Source organism: Rhipicephalus microplus, unplaced genomic scaffold (genome assembly GCF_043290135.1).
Source record: "Rhipicephalus microplus isolate Deutch F79 unplaced genomic scaffold, USDA_Rmic scaffold_13, whole genome shotgun sequence".
NCBI classification, from domain to species: Eukaryota; Metazoa; Arthropoda; class Arachnida; order Ixodida; family Ixodidae; genus Rhipicephalus; species Rhipicephalus microplus.
This window is the reverse complement of record NW_027464586.1, coordinates 26,583,529-26,606,795: the sequence shown is the minus strand read 5'-3', so window position 1 is coordinate 26,606,795 and position 23,267 is coordinate 26,583,529.

The window sequence follows — 23,267 nt, the reverse complement described above, 5'->3', positions numbered from 1 at the left end:
CCGACCTTTGAGAGGAAGCTGGCCAGTTTTCATCTGCCGCCTAACTGCAACATTGCGCAGTCAATGAAAGTGTAGAGCCAGGTTGTAGACAAGGACATGTCTTTTCAGTAACAACATCTGCTTTATTCTGACAACCAGAGTCGAAAGTAGAGCAAGGTGCACGCAGTGCAACGAAAGTCGCAAGAGTGAAAGAAACGAAGGAAAAACAGAGAGGAGAGCTACAAGTTGGTTGTAATGCTGCATCGCGTGTTTTTATGACCGCGGGGTGCGCGGTGGTGGCCACATGGCTACAGATTGCTCCACCTTAGCGAAGAAGCTGACATGTTTGTGTCGGCGACCTGACTACAACGTTGCACAGTCAATGGAAGTGTGGAGCCAGGTTGTAGAAAAGTACATGTCTTTTCGGTAACAACATCTCCTTTATTTTGAAAACCGGAGGGTCGAAAGTAGAGCCAGGTGCACGCAGTGGAACGAAAGTCGCAAGAGTGAAAGAAACGAAGTTTAAACAGAGAGGAGAGCAACAAGCTGATTGTGATGCTGCTTCGCGTGTTTTTTTACCGTGGGGTGCGCGCTGGCAGCCACGTCGCTACAGAGTGCTCCCCCCTTTGAGAGGAAGCTGGCCGGTTTTTATCGGCCACCTAACTGCAACAGTGCGCACTCAGTGGAAATGTAGAGCCAGGTTGTAGAAAAAGAGATGTCTTTTCAGTAACAACATCTGCTTTATTTTGACAACCAGAGAGTCGAAAATAGAGCCAGGTGCACTCAGTGCAACGAAAGTAGCAAGAGTGAAAAAAACAAAGGAAAAATAGGGAGGAGAGCTACAAGTTGATTTTGATGCTGCTTCGCGTGTTTTTAGACCGCGGTGTGTGCGGTTGCGGCCCCGTCGCTACAGATTGCTCCACCTTAGCGAGGAAGCTGGCCTGTGTTTATCAGCCGCCTAGCTGCAACAGTGCGCACTCAATGGATGTGTAGAGCCAGGTTGTAGAAAAGGACATGTCTTTTCGGTAACAACATCTCCTGTATTCTTAAAACCGGAGAGTCGAAAGTAGAGCCAGGTGCACGCCGTGCAACGAAAGTCGCAAGAGTGAAAGCAACGAAGGAAAAACGGAGAGGAGAGCTACAATTCATTGTAATGCTGCTTCGCGTGTGTTTATGACCGCGGCGTGTGCGGTGGTGGCTACATCGCTACAGATTGCTCCCCCCTTAGCGAGGAAGCTGGCCTGTGTTTATCGGCCGCCTAACTGCAACATTGCACAGTCAGTGGAAGTGTAGAGTCAGGATGTAGAAAAGGACATGTCTTTTCAGTAACAACATCTGCATTAATCTGACAACAAGATTCGAAAATAGAGCCAGGTACACGCAGTGTAACGGAAGTGGCATGAGTGCAAGAAACGAAGGAAAAACAGGGAGGAGAGCAGCTAGTTGCTTGTAAAGCTGCTTCGCGTGTTTTTATGACCACGGGGTGCACGGTGGTGGCCACGTCACTACAGACTGCTCTTCCAGTAGCGAGGAAGCTGGCCTGTTTTAATCGGCCGCCTAACTGCAACATTGCACAGTCAATGAAAGTGTAGGGCCAGGTTGTAGAAAAGGACATGTCTTTTCAGTAACAACATCTGCTTTATTCTGACAACCAGAGTCGAAAGTAGAGCAAGGTGCACGCAGTACAACGGAAGTGGCAAGAGTGCAAGAAACGAAGTTTAAACAGAGAGGAGAGCAGCAAGCTGATTGTGATGCAGCTTCGCGTGTTTTTATGACCGCGGGGTGCGCGGTGGTGGCCACGTCGCTACAGATTGCTCCCCCCTTAGCGAGGAAGCTGGCCTGTGTTTATCGGCCGCCTAACTGCAACATTGCACCTTCAGTGGAAGTGTAGAGCCAGGTTGTAGAAAAGGACATGTCTTTTCAGTAACAACATCTGCTTTATTCTGACAACCAGAATCGAAAATAGAGCCAGGTACACGCATTGTAACGGAAGTGGCAAGAGTGCAAGAAACGAAGGAAAAACAGGGAGGAGAGCTACAAGTTTATTGTAATGGTGCTTCGCGTGTTTATTAGACCACGGGGTGCGCCTTGAGGGCCACGTCGCTACAGATTGCTCCACCTTAGCGAAGAAGCTGACATGTTTGTATCGGCGACCTGACTGCAACGTTGAGCAGTCAATGGAAATGTGGAGCCAGCTTGTAGAAAAGTACATGTCTTTTCGGTAACAACATCTTCTTTATTCTGAAAACCGGAGAGTCGAAAGTAGAGCCAAGTGCACGCAGCTCAACGAAAGTCGCAAGAGTGAAAGAAACGAAGGAAAAAAAGAGAGGAGAGCTACAAGTTGATTGTAATGCTGCTTCGCGTGTTTTTATGACCGCTGGGTGCGTGGTGGTGGTCACGTCTATACAGATTGCTTCCCCCTTAGCGAGGAAGCTGGCCTGTGTTTATCAGCCGCCTAACTGCAACATTGCGAAGTCAGTGGAAGTGTAGAGCCAGGTTGTAGAAAAGGACATGTCTTTTCAGCAACAACTTCTGCTTTATTCTGACAACCAGAGTCGAAACTAGAGCAAGGTGCACGCAGTACCACAGAAGTGGCAAGAGTGCAAGAAACGAAGGAAAACAGAGAGAAGAGCTAGAAGTTGATTAAAATGCTGCTTCGCGTGTTTTTATGACCGCGGTGTGTGCGGTTGCGGCCACGCCGCTACAGATTGCTCCACCTTAGCGAGATGCTGACATGTTTGTATCGGCGACCTGACTGCAACGTTGCGCAGTCAATGGAAGTGTGGAGCCTAGTTGTAGAAAAGTACATGTTGTAGTGGAGCATACGCACCAACGCGTATGCGCCTTCGGAAGACAACAAAAAGCCCGTGCTCTGATTGCGCGAGAACCTGTGCCGCCATTGCCAGACTTGCTGTTCGCCCATTTTCCGTCGCGACTTCGTTGCCGCTCCTCTGTTCCATTAAACATCATCGCATTTGGTGGAGGCTGCTGAGATCCCAAGGCAGACCTGGAGCTCCGCTCTCGCAAGTTGGCCGAAAGACCACCGTACAACATGACTGACGCAGTCGCCAACCAGCCCATCCCAGCACAGCCAGCACCATCGGCTGCCCCGTCGACCTGCCCCGGTGCTACCCGTCAGCGGGACCCACCAATCTTCAGCGGCAGTGGTGAGCAAGACGTCGAAGACTGGCTCTCCTTGTACGAACGCGTGAGTGCCAGCAACAAATGGGACAATGACTCTAAGCTTGCCTATGTTATCTTTTACTTGGCTAACGTCGCCAAGCTATGGTTCACCAACCGCGAAACCGCCATCGCCAGCTGGTCCACCTTTAAGACCCTCGTGACCGAAGCGTTCGGCCGACCAGAGGTCCGCAAGCTCCGCGCTGACCAGCGTCTGCGCCACCGAGCCCCGCAGCCTGGCGAGACCTTTACTAGCTATATTGAGGATGTGCTCGACCTCTGCAAGCGTGTTAACTCATCCATGCCTGAAGAAGAGAAAATTCGACATATTCTTAAAGGCATCGAGGATGGCGCATTCCAGATGTTGCTGGCGAAAAGCCCGACCACAATAGCAGCCCTCGTAAGCCTGTGCCAGAGCTTCGATGAATTGCGTCGTCAGCGTACCATCGCCCGACAGAGTGTCCCATCACCAGATTCAATCTCGGCCGTCGCACTCGCAAATGGCAACGTTCACCAAGGAACTCTGTCGAACCAGATTAAAGACTTCATCAGGGAGGAAGTCGCCCGACAGCTCTCCCTGCTGCCGCATAGCGACGCGCCCACGACAAGCCTCCCTTCGAATATGCAGCAGGCCATACGCACTGAAATTTGCAATGCCCTCCCTACAGTTCCGGCCTCTTACCCATGCACTTCGGTGCCATCTGATCTCTCAACTGCTAGCTACGCACCAACTGCGCCGCCTTCACCTCTCAGCTACGCAGCTGTGGTCGCGCGGCCTCCACCGCATCCAGTCGCCTTATCGGCTCCACCTCCTCCGGCCTCGCCTCCAGTTTACAGGCCCCCGCCTCGCTTTTTCCGTCCATCTAATGAGTGGCGCACCCGAGACAATCGTCCCATCTGCTTCGCGTGTGGCATCGCTGGCCACATTGCACGCTTCTGCCGCCGCCGTCCCACACCTGCACACGCATACTTCGGAGCTCCTACCTACGCACCGCAGCAGACTACCACGTCTAGATATGAACAGAGGCACTCCGACTCGGATCACCACCCATCGACTGCTCGTTTCTCATCACCTCGTCGCCGATCGCCATCGCCTATGCGTCGTCGACCACCTCCTGAGGAGGGAAACTAATCAGTGCAGTTCCGGAGGCAAGAACTGCACCTTGTGCGCAATTCCCAAGGCCTCCATTTTCGCCGCAAAATGTTGTTGATGTCGATGTTGAGGGAGTCGCCACATTAGCGTTAATTGATACCGGGGCCGCCGTTTCTGTGATGAACGCAAAATTTTGTAGGAAGCTGAACAAAGTGACCACATCTCTCAGTGGCTTGGTGCTGTCCACGGCTAGCGCGCTACGCATTCATCCCTCGGCTGTGTGTACGGCGCGCGTCGTCATCCGAGACGTTTTGTACGTCGTACAGTTTTTTGTTCTACCATCTTGCTCTCATGACCTTATCCTGGGTTGGGATTTCTTATCACGTCATGAAGCTATCATTGATTGTTCCCGTGCCGAAGTGTCCCTTGTGCCAACATGTGAATTTACACCACCCGACCGCTCTCCTCTGCTCTGCAAACTCTCCGCTGATGACGACATCACCTTGCCTCCTGAAGCTTCGGTCCCTATTAGCCTTTCATGTGTGGCGCAACCTGACGGCACGGTGGTGTTTACACCATCTCCGGTTTTTACTGAACGCAAGGGCATCGTTCTCCCATTTGCTGTTCTTACAATTGCATCTGGTTTAACCGTAATGCTGGTCACCAACCACTGCAACTACCCCATTGGCTTACTTCGTGGTGAAACGTTAGGATATGTGCAACCTGTCGACCATATCGATGATATTATTCTTCCCGACGAAACGCCATGTCACATTGCTGCAATCACTCATGCATCTGAGCCGTCAAGTTCGTCAGCCTTCGACAATGCTATTGACGCAGACCTTCTCCTCTCGCATCGCCGCCAACTTGTTGCTCTCCTTAACAAGTTTCGTTCTTCTTTCGACTTTCAAGAACCTGCTTTGGGCCGCACCACGACTATCACTCATACTATTGACACCGGCTCACATTCGCCTCTGCGACAGCGCCCTTACCGCGTTTCCGCCGAAGAGCGCCGCGTCATTACGGAGCAAGTAGATGACATGCTTAAACGTGGAGTGATACAGCCTTCTCAAAGCGCTTGGTCATCACCTGTGGTTCTGGTCAAGAAAAAAGATGGCACCGTACAATTTTGCGTGGACTATCGCCACTTAAACAATATTACGAAAAAAGATGTCTACCCGCTACCACGAATAGACGATGCTCTTGACTGTTTACAAGGCGCCGAGTACTTTACATCTTTGGATCTGCGTTGTGGGTATTGGCAGGTGCTAATGGCTGAATGTGATCGCCCTAAAACAGCCTTTGTAACGCCGGATGGCCTATATGAGTTCAAAGTCATGCAATTTGGGCTCTGCAACGCGCCTGCCACATTTGAGCGCATGATCGACACCATCTTGCGTGCCCACAAGTGGAAAACCTGCTTATGTTACCTGGACGACATCGTAGTCTTTTCATCTGATTTCCCGACACATCTTGCTCGCCTCCACGAGATTCTGACGTGTCTAACTTCTGCAGGCCTACAACTCAACTCCAAGAAGTGCCACTTCGCAGCACGAAAACTAACCATCTTGGGACATGTCATCACAAGAGACGGTGTTCTTCCGGATCCCGATAAGCTTCGAGCTGTCGCTGACTTTCCGTTGCCCACATCACTGAAAGCCCTAAGATGTTTCGTCGGTCTCTGCTCTTACTTTCGTCGCTTCGTGCGCAACTTCGCGTCCATCATCGCACCTCTCGCGAGTCTGCTTTCCAACAGCAAAGGCATATCTGCATGGTCACCTGCATGTGACGATGCATTTCGCCAGCTGCGCCGCCTGCTGACCTCACCACCTATTCTTCGTCACTTCGACCCTGCTGCGGCCACAGAAATTCGCACCGATGCAAGTGGCATCGGTCTCGGTGCAGTTTTGGCACAACGGAAAGGCACCCAAGCTGAATACGTAGTCGCCTATGCAAGTCGCGCTCTCAAGAAGGCTGAATTGAATTACTCCGTGATAGAGAAGGAGTGTTTGGCCATAATCTGGGCGTTGACGAAGTTTCGCCCGTACCTTTACGGCCGTCCTTTCGACGTGGTCACAGACCACCACGCTCTATGTTGGCTGTCCACCTTGAAAGACCCGTCCGGACGCCTGGGGCGTTGGGCACTTCGATTGCAAGAATACGACATCCGTGTCGTATATCTTTCCGGTCGCAAACATGCGGATGCCGATGCACTTTCGCGATCGCCATTAACACCAGATGTGGCTTCTTTGTCTCCCCCTTTTACCACCTTGTCACCACTCGACACGACTGACATGCTTTCGGAGCAGCGTAAAGACCCATACCTTGCCTTGTTAGTCGACTACTTACCGATCCGTCTGCTGTCCCTTCCACGAGAGCGCTACGCCGGCAAGCAGCCCACTTTTCCTTACGAGACAACATTCTGTACCGCCGCAACTACATGCTTGGTGGTCGGAAGTGGCTCCTTGCTGTCCCAACTCATATGCGCTCTGACATCTTCATGAATTTCCATGCAGATCCCCAAAGTGCTCACGCAGGGGTCCTGAAAACCTACGAAAGGCTGCGCCAACGCTATTACTGGCGAGGAATGTATCGCTTTGTGCAGAAATACGTTCAGTCTTGCACCACTTGCCAACAGAACAAGACACCTCCGCGGCACCTTACTGGCACGTTACAGCCGCTCCCGTGCCCGGCTCGCCCATTCGACCGCGTGGGTATAGACCTATATGGCCCCCTCCCATATAGTAGCTCTGGAAACCGGTGAATTATTGTCGGAGTCGATCATCTGACACGCTACGCTGAGACTGCAGCTCTACCGGCAGCCACCGCCCACGAAGTTGCACTCTTCATTCTCCGCAGCTTCATTCTACGTCATGGTGCTCCGCGGGAATTACTCAGTGATAGGGGTCGAGTGTTCCTGTCGGAGGTCATCCAAGCTATCCTCGCTGAATGCAACATTATCCACCGGAAATCTACCGCATACCATCCACAGACAAATGATCTTACTGAGCGGTTCAACCGCACACTTGGCGACATGCTGAGGATGTACACCTCCTCCGACCACACTAACTGGGACGCTGTATTGCCCTTTGTTACCTTCGCTTATAACACCGCGACGCAAGCGACTACCGGTTTTTCCCCGTTCTTTCTATTGTACGGCCGCGAACCTTCCCACCCACTCGACACTATACTACCGTACCGCCCTGATGCATCTGAGTGCTCCCCGCTTTCGGAAGTCGCCAGATACGCTGAAGACTGCCGTCAGTTGTCTCGGTCCCTGACAAGTGAGGCTCAAGGTCTACAAAAGACTCGACACGACGACGCTCCCCGCATAGCTCCTACATTTCGTGCTGGCTCCCTTGTGTGGCTTTGGGTGCCCCCGCACGATCCTGGCCTGTCTTCTAAACTTCTGGCCCGGTACCATGGTCCCTACCGTGTCATTGACGCGACCTCCCCGGTGAAATACATCATCGAGCCATTAACACAATCACCAGATTTGCGCCGTCGAGGACGCGAGACCGTACACGTCGACCGTCTCAAGCCCTACTACGACCCCCTCATTGTGCCTACTCCCTGAGTCGCCAGGATGGCTACCCTTCACCCCGGGGGTATTGTAGTGGAGCATACGCACCAACGCGTATGCGCCTTCGGAAGACAACAAAAAGCCCGTGCTCTGATTGCGCGAGAACCTGTGCCGCCATTGCCAGACTTGCTGTTCGCCCATTTTCCGTCGCGACTTCGTTGCCGCTCCTCTGTTCCATTAAACATCATCGCAATGTCTTTTCGGTAACATCTCCTTTATTCTGAAAACCGGAGAGTCGAAAGTAGAGCCAGGTGCACGCAGTGCATCGAAAGTGGCAAGAGTGAAAGAAATGAAAGAAAAACAGAGAAGAGCTACAAGTTGATTTTGATGCTGCTTCGCATGTGTTTAAGACCTAGGGGTGCGTGTTGGAGGCCACGTCGCTACAGGTTGCTCCCCCCTTAGAGAGGAAGCTGGCCTGTGTTTATCGGCCACCTAACTGCAACATTGCACATTCAGTGGAAGTGTAGAGCCAGGTTGTAGAAAAGGACATGTCTTTTCAGTAACAACATCTGCTTTATTCTGACAACCACAGTCGAAAATAGAGCCAGGTACACGCATTGTAACGGAAGTGGCAAGAGTGCAAGAAACGAAGGAAAAACAGGGAGGAGAGCTACAAGTTTATTGTAATGCTGCTCGCGTGTTTATTAGACCTCGGGGTGCGCGTTGAGGGCCACGTCGCTACAGATTGCTCCACCTTAGCGAAGAAGCTGACATGTGTGTATCGGCAACCTGACTGCAACGTTGCGCAGTCAATGGAAGACTGGAGCCAAGTTGTGGAAAAGTACATGTCTTTTCGGTAACGTCTCGTTCATTCTGAAAACAAGAGAGTCGAAAGTAGAAGCAGGTGCACGCAGTGCATCGAAAGTCGCAAGAGTGAAAGAAACAAAGGAAAAACAGAGAGGAGAGCTACAAGTTGATTTTGATGCTGCTTCGCGTGTATTTTAGACCACGGGGTGCGCGTTGGAGGCCAAGTCGCTACATTTTGCTCCGACCTTTGAGAGGAAGCTGGCCTGTTTTCATCTGCCGCCTAACTGCAACATTGCGCAGTCAATGGAAGTGTAGAGCCAGGTTGTAGACAAGGACATGTCTTTTCAGTAACAACATCTGCTTTATTCTTACAACCAGAGTTGAAAATAGAGCAAGGTGCACGCAGTGCAACGAAAGTCGCAAGAGTGAAAGAAACGAAGGAAAAACAGAGAGGAGAGCTACAAGTTGACCGTAATGCTGCTTCGCGTGTTTTTATGACCGCGGGGTGCGTGGTGGTGGCCACGTCGCTACAGATTGCTCCACCTTAGAGAAGAAGTTGACATGTTTGTATCGGCGACCTGACTGCAACGTTGCGCAGTCACTGGAAGTGTGGAGCCAGTTTGTAGAAAAGTACATGTCTTTTCGGTAACAACATCTTTTTTATTCTGAAAACCGGAGAGTCGAAAGTAGAGCCAGGTGCAAGCAGTGCAACGAAAGTCGCAAGAATGAAAGAAACGAAGTTTAAACAGAGAGGAGAGCAGCAAGCTGATTGTGATGCTGTTTCTCATGTTTCTTTACCGCGGGATGCGCGGTGGAGGCCACGTCGCTACAGATTGCTCCCCCCTTTGAGAGGAAGCTGGCCTGTTGTTATCGGCCACCTAAATGCAACAGTGCGCACTCAGTGGAAGTTTAGAGCCAGGTTGTAGAAAAGTAAATGTCTTTTCAGTAACAACATCTGCTTTATTTTGACAACCAGAGAGTCGAAAGTAGAGCCAGGTGCACGCAGTGCAACGAAAGTCGCAAGAGTGAAAGAAACGAAGTCCAAACAGAGAGGTGAGCAGCAAGGGGATTGTGATGCTGCTTCGCGTGTTTTTATGACCACGGGGTGCGCAGTGGTGGTCACGTCGCTACAGATTGCTCCCCCCCTAAGCGAGGAAGCTGGCCTGTGTTTATCGGCCGCCTAACTGCAACATTGCACATTCAGGGGAAGTGTAGAGCCAGGTTGTAGAAAAGGACATGTCTTTTCAGTAACAACATCTGCTTTATTCTGACAACCAGAGTCGAAAATAGAGCCAGGTACACGCATTGTAACGGAAGTGGCAAGAGTGAAAGAAACGAAGGAAAAACAGGGAGAAGAGCTACAAGATTATTGTAATGCTGCTTCGCGTGTTTTTATGACCGCGGGGTGCGCGGTGGTGGCCACGTCGCTACAGATTGCTCCCCCCTTAGCGAGGAAGCTGGCCTGTGTTTATAGGCCACCTAACTGCAACGTTGCGCAGTCAGTGGAAGTGTAGAGCCAAGTTGTAGAAAAGGACATGTCTTTTCAGCAATAACTTCTGCTTTATTCTGACAACCAGAGAGACGAAAGTAGAGCCGGGTGCACGCAGTGCAACGAAAGTCGCAAGAGCGAAAGAAACGAAGGAAAAAATAGAGAGGAGAGCTACAAGTTGATTTTGATGCTGCTTCGCGTGTTTTTATGACCGCGGCGTGCGTTGTGGTGGCCACGTCAATACAGATTGCTCCCCCCTTAGCGAGAAAACTGGCCTGTGTTTATCGGCCGCCTAACTGCAACATTGCGCAGTCAGTGCAAGTGTAGAGCCAGGTTGTAGAAAAGAACATGTCTTTTCAGCAAAAACTTCTGCTTTATTCTCACAACCAGAGTCGAAAGTAGAGCAAGGTGCACGATGTACCACGGAAGTGGCAAGAGTGCAAGAATCGAAGGAAAACAGAGAGAAGAGCTAGAAGTCGATTAAAATGCTGCTTCGCGTGTTTTTATGACCGCGGTGTGTGCGGTTGCGGCCCCGCCGCTACAGATTGCTCCACCTTAGCGAAGAAGCTGACATGCTTGTATCGGCGACCTGACTGCAACGTTGTGCAGTCAATGGAAGTGTGGAGCCAAGTTGTAGAAAAGTACATGTCTTTTCGGTAACATCTCCTTCATTCGGAAAACCGGAGAGTCGAAAGTAGAGCCAGGTGCACGCAGTGCATCGAAAGTGCCAAGAGTGAAAGAAACGAAGGAAAAACAGAGAGGAGAGCTACAAGTTGATTGTAATGCTGCTTCGCGTGTTTTTATGACCGCGGGGTGCGCGGTGGTGGCCACGTCGATACAGATTGCTCCCCCGAGGAGCAATCTGCGAGGAAGCTGACCTGTGTTTATCGGCCGCCTAACTGCAACATTGCGCAGTCAGTGGAAGTGTAATGCCAGGTTGTAAAAAAGAACATGTCTTTTCAGTAACAACATCTGCTTTATTCTGACAACCAGAGTCGAAATTAGAGACAGGTACACGCAGTGTAACGGAAGTGGCAAGAGTGCAAGAAACGAAGGAAAAACAGGGAGGAGAGCAGCTAGTTGCTTGTAAAGCTTCTTCGCGTGTTTTTATGATTGCAGGGTGCGCGGTGGCAGCCACGTCGCTACAGATTGCTCTTCCATTAGCGTGGGAGCTGGCCTGTTTTAATCGGCCGCCTAACTGCAATATTGCGCAATCAATGGAAGTGTAGAGCCAGGTTGTAGAAAAGGACATGGCTTTTCAGTAACAACTTCTGTTTTATTCTGACAACCAGAGTCGAAAGTAGAGCAAGGCTCATGCATTACAACGAAAGTGGCAAGAGCGCAAGAAACGAAGGAAAAACAAAGAGAAGAGCTACAAGTTGATTTTAATGCTGCTTCGCTTGTTTTTATGACCGCGGTGTGTGTGGTTGCGGCCACGTCGCTACAGACTGCTCCACCTTAGCGAAGAAGCTGACATGTTTGTATCCGCGACCTGACTGCAACGTTGCGCAGTCAATGAAAGTGTGCAGCCAAGCTGTAGAAAAGTACATGTCTTTTCGGTAACATCTCCTTTATTCTGAAAACCGGAGAGTCAAAAGTACAGCCAGGTGCACGCAGTGCAACGAAAGTCGCAAGAGTGAAAGAAACGAAGGGAAAACAGAGAGGAGAGCTACAAGTCGAATAAAATGCTGCTTCGCCTGTTTTTATGACCGCGGTGTGTGCGGTTGCGGCCACATCGCTACAGATTGCTCCACCTTAGCCAAGAAGCTGACATGTTTGTATCGGCGACCTGACTGCAACGTTGCGCAGTCAATGGAAGTGTGGAGCCAGGTTGTAGAAAAGTACTTGTCTTTTCGGTAACATCTCCTTTATTTTGAAACGGGAGAGTTGAAAGTAGAGCCAGGTGCACGCAGTGCAACGAAAGTCGCAAGAGTGAAAGAAACGAAGGAAAAACAGAGAGGAGAGCTACAAGTTGATTGTAATGCTGCTTCGCGTGTTTTTATGACCGCGGGGTGCGCGGTGGTGGCCACGTCGATACAGATTGCTCCCCCGAGGAGCAATCTGCGAGGAAGCTGACCTGTGTTTATCGGCCGCCTAACTGCAACATTGCGCAGTCAGTGGAAGTGTAATGCCAGGTTGTAAAAAAGAACATGTCTTTTCAGTAACAACATCTGCTTTATTCTGACAACCAGAGTCGAAATTAGAGACAGGTACACGCAGTGTAACGGAAGTGGCAAGAGTGCAAGAAACGAAGGAAATACAGGGAGGAGAGCAGCTAGTTGCTTGTAAAGCTTCTTCGCGTGTTTTTATGACCGCGGGGTGCGCGGTGGCGGCCACGTCGCTACAGATTGCTCTTCCATTAGCGTGGGAGCTGGCCTGTTTTAATCGGCCACCTAACTGCAATATTGCGCAATCAATGGAAGTGTAGAGCCAGGTTGTAGAAAAGGACATGGCTTTTCAGTAACAACATCTGTTTTATTCTGACAACCAGAGTTGAAAGTAGAGCCAGGTGCACGCAGTGCAAAAAGTCGCAAGAGTGAAAGAAACGAAGGAAAAACAGAGAGGAGAGCTACAACTTGATTTTAATGGTGCTTCGCGTGTTTTTATGACCGCGGGGGGCGAGGTGGTGGCCACGTCGATACAGATTGCTTCCCCCTTAGCGAGGAAGCTGGCCTGTGTTTATCGGCCGCCTAGCTGCAACATTGCGCAGTCAGTGGAAGTGTAATGCCAGGTTGTAAAAAAGGACATGTCTTTTCAGTAACAACATCTGTTTTATTCTGACAACCAGAGTCGAAAGTAGAGCAAGGTGCACGCAGTACAACGGAAGTGGAAAGAGAGCAAGAAACGAAGGAAAAACATAGAAAGGAGCTACAAGTTGATTGTAATGCTGCTTCGCGTGTTTTTATGACCTCGGGGTGCGCGGTGGCGGCCACGTCGTTACAGATTGCTCTTCCATTAGCGAGGGAGCTGGCCTGTTTTAATCGGCCGCCTAACTGCAACATTGCGCAGTCAATGGAACTGTAATGCCAGGTTGTAAAAAAGGACATGTCTTTTCAGTAACAACATCTGCTTTATTCTGACAACCAGAGTCGAAAGTAGAGCAAGGTGCACGCAGTACAACGGAATTGGCAAAAGCGCAAGAAACGAAGAAAAAACTGAGAGAAGAGCTACAAGTTGATTGTAGGGCTGCTTCGCTTGTTTTTATGACCGCTGTGTGTGTGGTTGCGGCCACGTCGCTACAGACTGCTCCACCTTTGCGAAGAAGCTGACATGTTTGTATCAGTTACCTGACTGCAACGTTGCGCAGTCAATGAAAGTGTGCAGCAAAGCTGTAGAAAAGTACATGTCTTTTCGGTAACATCTCCTTTATTCTGAAAACCGGAGAGTCGAAAGTAGAGCCAGGTGCACGCAGTGCAACGAAAGTCGCAAGAGTGAAAGAAACGAAGGAAAAACAGAGAGGAGAGTTTCAAGTTGGTTGTAATGCTGCTTCGCGTGTTTTTACGACCGCGCGGTGCGTGGTGGTGGCCACGTCGATACAGATTGCTACCCTCTTAGCGAGGAAGCTGTCCTGTGTTTATCGGCCGCCTAACTGCTACATTGCGCAGTCAGTGGAAGTGTAGAGCCAAGTTGTAGAAAAGGACAAGTCTTTTCAGTAACAACATCTGCTTTATTCTGACTACCAGAGTCGAAAGTAGAGCAAGGTGCACGCAGTACAACGGAAGTGGCAAGAGTGCAAGAAACGAAGGAAATACAGAGAGAAGAGCTACAAGTCGAATAAAATGCGTCTTCGCCTGTTTTTATGACCGCGTTGTGTGTGGTTGCGGCCACGTCGCTACAGATTGATCCACCTTTGCGAAGAAGCTGACATGTTTGTAACGGTGACCTGACTGCAACGTTGCGCAGTCAATGGAAGTGTGGAGCCAAGCTGTAAAAAAGTACATGTGTTTTCGGTAACATCTCCTTTATTATGAAAACCGGAGAGTCTAAAGTAGAGCCAGGTACACGCAGTGTAACGGAAGTGGCAAGGGTGCAAGAAACGAAGGGAAAACAGAGAGGAGAGGTACAAGTTGATTGTAATGCTGCTTCGCGTGTTTTTATGACCTCGGGGTGCGTGGTGGTAGCCACGTCGATACAGATTGCTCCTCCTTAGCGAGGAAGCTGGCCTGAGTTTATCAGCCGCCTAACTGCAACATTGCGCAGTCAGTGGAAGTGTAGAGCCAGGTTGTAGAAAAGAACGTGTCTTTTCAGCAACAACATCTGCTTTATTCTGACAAACAGAGTCGAAAGTAGAGCAAGGTGGACGCAGTACCACGGAAGTGGCAAGAGTGCAAGAAACGAAGGAAAACAGAGAGAAGAGCTACAAGTCGTATAAAATGCTGCTTCGCGTGTTTTTATGACCGCGGTGTGTGCGGTTGCGGCCACGTCGCTACAGATTGCTCCTTCTTAGCGAAGAAGCTGACATGTTTGTGTCGGCGACCTGACTGCAACAGTGCGCACTCAGTGGAAGTGTAGAGCCAGGTTGTAGAAAAGGAGCTGTCTTTTCTGTAACAACATCGCTTTATTTTGACAACCAGAGAGTCGAAAGTAGAGCCAGGTGCACGCAGTGCAAAAAGTCGCAAGAATGAAAGAAACGAAGGGAAAACAGAGAGGAGAGCTACAAGTTGATTGTAATGCTGCTTCGCGTGTTTTTATGACCTCGGGGTGCGCGGTGGCGGCCACGTCGTTACAGATTGCTCTTCCATTAGCGAGGGAGCTGGCCTGTTTTAATCGGCCGCCTAACTGCAACATTGCGCAGTCAATGGAACTGTAATGCCAGGCTGTAAAAAAGAACATGTCTTTTCAGTAACAACATCTGCTTTATTCTGACAACCAGAGTCGAAATTAGAGACAGGTACACGCAGTGTAACGAAAGTGGCAAGAGTGCAAGAAACGAAAGAAAAACAGGGAGGAGAGCAGCTAGTTGCTTGTAAAGCTTCTTCGCGTGTTTTTATGACCACAGGGTGCGCGGTGGCGGCCACGTCGCTACAGATTGCTCTTCCATTAGCGTGGGAGCTGGCCTGTTTTAATCGGCCGCCTAACTGCAAGATTGCGCAATCAATGGAAGTGTAGAGCCAGGTTGTAGAAAAGGACATGGCTTTTCAGTAACAACTTCTGTTTTATTCTGACAACCAGAGTCGAAAGTAGAGCAAGGCTCACGCATTACAACGAAAGTGGCAAGAGCGCAAGAAACGAAGGAAAAACAAAGAGAAGAGCTACAAGTTTATTTTAATGCTGCTTCGCTTGTTTTTATTACCGCGGTGTGTGTGGTTGCGGCCACGTCGCTACAGACTGCTCCACCTTAGCGAAGAAGCTGACATGTTTGTATCGGCGACCTGACTGCAACGTTGCGCAGTCAATGAAAGTGTGCAGCCAAGCTGTAGAAAAGTACATGTCTTTTCGGTAACATCTCCTTTATTCTGAAAACCGGAGAGTCAAAAGTACAGCCAGGTGCACGCAGTGCAACGAAAGTCGCAAGAGTGAAAGAAACGAAGGGAAAACAGAGAGGAGAGCTACAAGTTGATTCTAATGCTGCTTCGCGTGTTTTTATGACCTCGGGGTGCGTGGTGGTAGCCACGTCGATACAGATTGCTCTTCCATTAGCGAGGAAGCCGGCCTGTTTTAATCGGCCGCCTAACTGCAACATTGCGCAGTCAATGGAAGTGTAGAGCCAGGTTGTAGAAAAGGACATGTCTTTTGAGTAACAACATCTGCTTTATTCTGACAACCAGAGTCGAAAGTAGAGCAAGGTGCACGCAGTACAACGGAAGTGGCAAAAGCGCAAGAAACGAAGAAAAAACAGAGAGAAGAGCTACAAGTTGATTGTAATGCTGCTTCGCTTGTTTTTATGACCGCTGTGTATGTGGTTGCGGCCACGTCGCTACAGACTGCTCCACCTTTGCGAAGAAGCTGACATGTTTGAATCGGTGACCTGACTGTAACGTTGCGCAGTCAATGAAAGTGTGGAGCCAAGCTGTAGATAAGTACATGTCTTTTCGGTAACATCTCCTTTATTCTGAAAACCGGAGAGTCAAAAGTACAGCCAGGTGTACGCAGTGCAACGAAAGTCGCAAGAGTGAAAGAAACGAAGGAAAAACAGAGAGGAGAGCTACAAGTCGAATAAATTGCTGCTTCGCCTGTTTTTATGACCGCGGTGTGTGCGGTTGCGGCCACATCGCTACAGATTGCTCCACCTTAGCCAAGAAGCTGACATGTTTGTATCGGCGACCTGACTGCAACGTTGCGCTGTCAATGGAAGTGTGGAGCCAGGTTGTAGAAAAGTACATGTCTTTTCGGTAACATCTCCTTTATTTTGAAAACCGGAGAGTTGAAAGTAGAGCCAGGTGCACGCAGTGCAACGAAAGTCGCAAGAGTTAAAGAAACGAAGGAAAAACAGAGAGGAGAGCTACAAGTTGATTGTAATGCTGCTTCGCGTGTTTTTATGACCGCGGGGTGTGCGGTGGTGGCCACGTCGATACAGATTGCTCCCCCGAGGAGCAATCTGCGAGGGAGCTGGCCTGTTTTAATCGGCCGCCTAACTGCAACATTGCGCAGTCAATGGAACTGTAATGCCAGGTTGTAAAAAAAGACATGTCTTTTCAGTAACAACATCTGCTTTATTCTGACAACCAGAGCCGAAAGTAGAGCAAGGCTCACGCATTACAACGAAAGTGGCAAGAGCGCAAGAAACGAAGGAAAAACAAAGAGAAGAGCTACAAGTTGATTTTAATGCTGCTTCGCTTGTTTTTATGACCGCGGTGTGTGTGGTTGCGGCCACGTCGCTACAGACTGCTCCACCTTAGCGAAGAAGCTGACATGTTTGTATCGGCAACCTGACTGCAACGTTGCGCAGTCAATGAAAGTGTGCAGCCAAGCTGTAGAAAAGTACATGTCTTTTCGGTAACATCTCCTTTATTCTGAAAACCGGAGAGTCAAAAGTACAGCCAGGTGCACGCAGTGCAACGAAAGTCGCAAGAGTGAAAGAAACGAAGGGAAAACAGAGAGGAGAGCTACAAGTTGATTGTAATGCTGCTTCGCGTGTTTTTATGACCTCGGGGTGCGTGGTGGTAGCCACGTCGATACAGATTGCTCTTCCATTAGCGAGGAAGCCGGCCTGTTTTAATCGGCCGCCTAACTGCAACATTGCGCAGTCAATGGAAGTGTAGAGCCAGGTTGTAGAAAAGGACATGTCTTTTGAGTAACAACATCTGCTTTATTCTGACAACCAGAGTCGAAAGTAGAGCAAGGTGCACGCAGTACAACGGAAGTGGCAAAAGCGCAAGAAACGAAGAAAAAACAGAGAGAAGAGCTACAAGTTGATTGTAATGCTGCTTCGCTTGTTTTTATGACCGCTGTGTATGTGGTTGCGGCCACGTCGCTACAGACTGCTCCACCTTTGCGAAGAAGCTGACATGTTTGAATCGGTGACCTGACTGTAACGTTGCGCAGTCAATGAAAGTGTGGAGCCAAGCTGTAGATAAGTACATGTCTTTTCGGTAACATCTCCTTTATTCTGAAAACCGGAGAGTCAAAAGTACAGCCAGGTGTACGCAGTGCAACGAAAGTCGCAAGAGTGAAAGAAACGAAGGAAAAACAGAGAGGAGAGCTACAAGTCGAATAAATTGCTGCTTCGCCTGTTTTTATGACCGCGGTGTGTGCGGTTGCGGCCACATCGCTACAGATTGCTCCACCTTAGCCAAGAAGCTGACATGTTTGTATCGGCGACCTGACTCGAACGTTGCGCTGTCAATGGAAGTGTGGAGCCAGGTTGTAGAAAAGTACATGTCTTTTCGGTAACATCTCCTTTATTTTGAAAACCGGAGAGTTGAAAGTAGAGCCAGGTGCACGCAGTGCAACGAAAGTCGCAAGAGTGAAAGAAACGAAGGAAAAACAGAGAGGAGAGCTACAAGTTGATTGTAATGCTGCTTCGCGTGTTTTTATGACCGCGGGGTGCGCGGTGGTGGCCACGTCGATACAGATTGCTCCCCCGAGGAGCAATCTGCGAGGGAGCTGGCCTGTTTTAATCGGCCGCCTAACTGCAACATTGCGCAGTCAATGGAACTGTAATGCCTGGTCGTAAAAAAGGACATGTCTTTTCAGTAACAACATCTGCTTTATTCTGACAACCAGAGCCGAAAGTAGAGCAAGGCTCACGCATTACAACGAAAGTGGCAAGAGCGCAAGAAACGAAGGAAAAACAAAGAGAAGAGCTACAAGTTGATTTTAATGCTGCTTCGCTTGTTTTTATGACCGCGGTGTGTGTGGTTGCGGCCACGTCGCTACAGACTGCTCCACCTTAGCGAAGAAGCTGACATGTTTGTATCGGCAACCTGACTGCAACGTTGCGCAGTCAATAAAAGTGTGCAGCCAAGCTGTAGAAAAGTACATGTCTTTTCGGTAACATCTCCTTTATTCTGAAAACCGGAGAGTCAAAAGTACAGCCAGGTGCACGCAGTGCAACGAAAGTCGCAAGAGTGAAAGAAACGAAGGGAAAACAGAGAGGAGAGCTACAAGTTGATTGTAATGCTGCTTCGCGTGTTTTTATGACCTCGGGGTGCGTGGTGGTAGCCACGTCGATACAGATTGCTCTTCCATTAGCGAGGGAGCCGGCCTGTTTTAATCGGCCGCCTAACTGCAACATTGCGCAGTCAATGGAAGTGTAGAGCCAGGTTGTAGAAAAGGACATGTCTTTTGAGTAACAACATCTGCTTTATTCTGACAACCAGAGTCGAAAGTAGAGCAAGGTGCACGCAGTACAACGGAATTGGCAAAAGCGCAAGAAACGAAGAAAAAACAGAGAGAAGAGCTACAAGTTGATTGTAAGGCTGCTTCGCTTGTTTTTATGACCGCTGTGTGTGTGGTTGCGGTCACGTCGCTACAGACTGCTCCACCTTTGCGAAGAAGCTGACATGTTTGTATCGGTTACCTGACTGTAACGTTGCGCAGTCAATGAAAGTGTGGAGCCAAGCTGTAGAAAAGTACATGTCTTTTCGGTAACATCTCCTTTATTCTGAAAACCGGAGAGTCAAAAGTACAGCCAGGTGCACGCAGTGCAACGAAAGTCGCAAGAGTGAAAGAAACGAAGGGAAAACAGAGAGGAGAGCTACAAGTTGATTGTAATGCTGCTTCGCGTGTTTTTATGACCTCGGGGTGCGCGGTGGCGGCCACGTCGTTACAGATTGCTCTTCCATTAGCGAGGGAGCTGGCCTGTTTTAATCGGCCGCCTAACTGCAACATTGCGCAGTCAATGGAACTGTAATGCCAGGTTGTAAAAAAGGACATGTCTTTTCAGTAACAACATCTGCTTTATTCTGACAACAAGAGTCGAAAGTAGAGCAAGGCTCACGCATTACAACGAAAGTGGCAAGAGCGCAAGAAACGAAGGAAAAACAAAGAGAAGAGCTACAAGTTGATTTTAATGCTGCTTCGCTTGTTTTTATGACCGCGGTGTGTGTGGTTGCGGCCACGTCGCTACAGACTCCTCCACCTTAGCGAAGAAGCTGACATGTTTGTATCGGCGACCTGACTGCAACGTTGCGCAGTCAATGAAAGTGTGCAGCCAAGCTGTAGAAAAGTACATGTCTTTTCGGTAACATCTCCTTTATTCTGAAAACCGGAGAGTCAAAAGTACAGCCAGGTGCACGCAGTGCAACGAAAGTCGCAAGAGTGAAAGAAACGAAGGGAAAACAGAGAGGAGAGCTACAAGTTGATTGTAATGCTGCTTCGCGTGTTTTTATGACCTCGGGGTGCGTGGTGGTAGCCACGTCGATACAGATTGCTCTTCCATTAGCGAGGAAGTCGGCCTGTTTTAATCGGCCGCCTAACTGCAACATTGCGCAGTCAATGGAACTGTAATGCCAGGTTGTAAAAAAGGACATGTTTTTTCAGTAACAACATCTGCTTTATTCTGACAACCAGAGTCGAAAGTAGAGCAAGGCTCACGCATTACAACGAATGTGGCAAGAGCGCAAGAAACGAAGGAAAAACAAAGAGAAGAGCTACAAGTTGATTTTAATGCTGCTTCGCTTGTTTTTATGACCGCGGTGTGTGTGGTTGCGGCCACGTCGCTACAGACTGCTCCACCTTAGCGAAGAAGCTGACATGTTTGTATCGGCGACCTGACTGCAACGTTGCGCAGTCAATGAAAGTGTGCAGCCAAGCTGTAGAAAAGTACATGTCTTTTCGGTAACATCTCCTTTATTCTGAAAACCGGAGAGTCAAAAGTACAGCCAGGTGCACGCAGTGCAACGAAAGTCGCAAGAGTGAAAGAAACGAAGGGAAAACAGAGAGGAGAGCTACAAGTTGATTCTAATGCGGCTTAGCGTGTTTTTATGACCTCGGGGTGCGTGGTGGTAGCCACGTCGATACAGGTTGCTCTTCCATTAGCGAGGAAGCCGGCCTGTTTTAATCGGCCGCCTAACTGCAACATTGCGCAGTCAATGGAAGTGTAGAGCCAGGTTGCAGAAAAGGACATGTATTTTGAGTAACAACGTCTGCTTTATTCTGACAACCAGAGTGGAAAGTAGAGCAAGGTGCACGCAGTACAACGGAAGTGGCAAAAGCGCAAGAAACGAAGAAAAAACAGAGAGAAGAGCTACAAGTTGATTTTAATGCTGCTTCGCTTGTTTTTATGACCGCGGTGTGTGTGGTTGCGGCCACGTCGCTACAGACTCCTCCACCTTAGCGAAGAAGCTGACATGTTTGTATCGGCGACCTGACTGCAACGTTGCGCAGTCAATGAAAGTGTGCAGCCAAGCTGTAGAAAAGTACATGTCTTTTCGGTAACATCTCCTTTATTCTGAAAACCGGAGAGTCAAAAGTACAGCCAGGTGCACGCAGTGCAACGAAAGTCGCAAGAGTGAAAGAAACGAAGGGAAAACAGAGAGGAGAGCTACAAGTTGATTGTAATGCTGCTTCGCGTGTTTTTATGACCTCGGGGTGCGTGGTGGTAGCCACGTCGATACAGATTGCTCTTCCATTAGCGAGGAAGTCGGCCTGTTTTAATCGGCCGCCTAACTGCAACATTGCGCAGTCAATGGAAGTGTAGAGCCAGGTTGCAGAAAAGGACATGTATTTTGAGTAACAACGTCTGCTTTATTCTGACAACCAGAGTGGAAAGTAGAGCAAGGTGCACGCAGTACAACGGAAGTGGCAAAAGCGCAAGAAACGAAGAAAAAACAGAGAGAAGAGCTACAAGTTGATTTTAATGCTGCTTCGCTTGTTTTTATGACCGCGGTGTGTGTGGTTGCGGCCACGTCGCTACAGACTCCTCCACCTTAGCGAAGAAGCTGACATGTTTGTATCGGCGACCTGACTGCAACGTTGCGCAGTCAATGAAAGTGTGCAGCCAAGCTGTAGAAAAGTACATGTCTTTTCGGTAACATCTCCTTTATTCTGAAAACCGGAGAGTCAAAAGTACAGCCAGGTGCACGCAGTGCAACGAAAGTCGCAAGAGTGAAAGAAACGAAGGGAAAACAGAGAGGAGAGCTACAAGTTGATTGTAATGCTGCTTCGCGTGTTTTTATGACCTCGGGGTGCGTGGTGGTAGCCACGTCGATACAGATTGCTCTTCCATTAGCGAGGAAGTCGGCCTGTTTTAATCGGCCGCCTAACTGCAACATTGCGCAGTCAATGGAACTGTAATGCCAGGTTGTAAAAAAGGACATGTTTTTTCAGTAACAACATCTGCTTTATTCTGACAACCAGAGTCGAAAGTAGAGCAAGGCTCACGCATTACAACGAATGTGGCAAGAGCGCAAGAAACGAAGGAAAAACAAAGAGAAGAGCTACAAGTTGATTTTAATGCTGCTTCGCTTGTTTTTATGACCGCGGTGTGTGTGGTTGCGGCCACGTCGCTACAGACTGCTCCACCTTAGCGAAGAAGCTGACATGTTTGTATCGGCGACCTGACTGCAACGTTGCGCAGTCAATGAAAGTGTGCAGCCAAGCTGTAGAAAAGTACATGTCTTTTCGGTAACATCTCCTTTATTCTGAAAACCGGAGAGTCAAAAGTACAGCCAGGTGCACGCAGTGCAACGAAAGTCGCAAGAGTGAAAGAAACGAAGGGAAAACAGAGAGGAGAGCTACAAGTTGATTCTAATGCGGCTTAGCGTGTTTTTATGACCTCGGGGTGCGTGGTGGTAGCCACGTCGATACAGGTTGCTCTTCCATTAGCGAGGAAGCCGGCCTGTTTTAATCGGCCGCCTAACTGCAACATTGCGCAGTCAATGGAAGTGTAGAGCCAGGTTGCAGAAAAGGACATGTATTTTGAGTAACAACGTCTGCTTTATTCTGACAACCAGAGTGGAAAGTAGAGCAAGGTGCACGCAGTACAACGGAAGTGGCAAAAGCGCAAGAAACGAAGAAAAAACAGAGAGAAGAGCTACAAGTTGATTTTAATGCTGCTTCGCTTGTTTTTATGACCGCGGTGTGTGTGGTTGCGGCCACGTCGCTACAGACTCCTCCACCTTAGCGAAGAAGCTGACATGTTTGTATCGGCGACCTGACTGCAACGTTGCGCAGTCAATGAAAGTGTGCAGCCAAGCTGTAGAAAAGTACATGTCTTTTCGGTAACATCTCCTTTATTCTGAAAACCGGAGAGTCAAAAGTACAGCCAGGTGCACGCAGTGCAACGAAAGTCGCAAGAGTGAAAGAAACGAAGGGAAAACAGAGAGGAGAGCTACAAGTTGATTGTAATGCTGCTTCGCGTGTTTTTATGACCTCGGGGTGCGTGGTGGTAGCCACGTCGATACAGATTGCTCTTCCATTAGCGAGGAAGTCGGCCTGTTTTAATCGGCCGCCTAACTGCAACATTGCGCAGTCAATGGAAGTGTAGAGCCAGGTTGCAGAAAAGGACATGTATTTTGAGTAACAACGTCTGCTTTATTCTGACAACCAGAGTGGAAAGTAGAGCAAGGTGCACGCAGTACAACGGAAGTGGCAAAAGCGCAAGAAACGAAGAAAAAACAGAGAGAAGAGCTACAAGTTGATTTTAATGCTGCTTCGCTTGTTTTTATGACCGCGGTGTGTGTGGTTGCGGCCACGTCGCTACAGACTCCTCCACCTTAGCGAAGAAGCTGACATGTTTGTATCGGCGACCTGACTGCAACGTTGCGCAGTCAATGAAAGTGTGCAGCCAAGCTGTAGAAAAGTACATGTCT